This window comes from Mustela erminea, chromosome 2, assembly GCF_009829155.1.
Source record: "Mustela erminea isolate mMusErm1 chromosome 2, mMusErm1.Pri, whole genome shotgun sequence".
In the NCBI taxonomy this organism is placed as follows: domain Eukaryota; kingdom Metazoa; phylum Chordata; class Mammalia; order Carnivora; family Mustelidae; genus Mustela; species Mustela erminea.
In genome coordinates this window covers 157054005-157055103 of record NC_045615.1, presented here as the reverse complement: position 1 = coordinate 157055103, position 1099 = coordinate 157054005, and the positions used below count along the sequence as shown (strand labels likewise).

The 1099-nt window shown below is 32.0% G+C and overlaps 1 non-coding gene across 1 annotated transcript; it reads right to left on the bottom strand.

Annotated features, from left to right (window-relative positions):
- Positions 1–491: 491 nt before the first annotated feature.
- LOC116585398 lies at positions 492–598 on the bottom strand. The gene has a single exon (XR_004283596.1). It is a non-coding gene; the product is annotated as a U6 spliceosomal RNA (small nuclear RNA).
- Between the last annotated feature and the right edge of the window lie 501 nt (positions 599–1099).

The window sequence follows — 1099 nt, the reverse complement described above, 5'->3', positions numbered from 1 at the left end:
TTCGCAATCATTTAACATTTTGATGTCATTTGCCTTGTAAATAGCCAGCATTCATTTCATGTAGAGACAGTACAGGAACCCTAGCCATGAATTTTCCTTTGATATACTGTACTATCCACAGATCATTTAGCTTTCATCAGTTAAAAGCTATTTGGACTTAGTTGGTAGGGTCTTCTAAAAAAGATCCTCAAAGTAGGTGAGGTAACTGATTTTTACCAGACTACGCTTGTGATAATGTACTACGACCTTAGACAGGATAAAAATAATCCTATCAATGTCACTATTACTATAGTTCATGTTGGATTCCCATGTGATATAACTTTTATATGATCCATCCTATATTGTTATAATATCATAATTTAAAAATTAAAGTATGATTAACGTATACTTAGTTATACTAATTATATGAAATTTAGGTATAGAGTATAATGATTTAACAATTCTATACATTACTTTGTGCTCATCTAGATAAGTATATTCTTAATCCTTTTAAAAATATGAAATACTTAATGTAATTTCATGTAATCCTTGCACAGGGGCCATGTTAATCTACTCTGTATATTTCTAAATTTAGTATATGTGCTGTTGAAGTGAGCACTACAATCTTGCAATTTAATCAAAGAATTTTAGTCTCTCTGTAATGTACACTAGATTGGAAAAGCACCAGTTCTCAAACAACAAAGACCCATTAATTAACTTAACAATGCATTTATTTCACAGACATTATTGATCACCAACTGTATAATGGGCAAACCTATTGTCTTGTAACATTAAGTAATAGGAAGGTCAGATAGTAATCAGAAAAAAAGTCTTAGAAATTTTCCTTTCTTCTATCCTGTTTATTCTCTAACTGATAGAGGCTTATCAGTTAGAGAATAGAGTTTAGTACTTCAGAGTCTACTTTGTCCTTAACAGACTAAATTTCTATATTATTTTTATCCCTGTTTTATCCCTTCTCTCCTTCAGAGAGGCCTTTTCTTAGTTCCAAGCAGTACTCCTTTGGTGGGTAACTAAATTGCCTCATGGTGGTAGCAGAGATATGAGTATGCCACTGGGACCTTGGTTTTTCAAGGACTGAGGATATGTTAACTCTACTTAG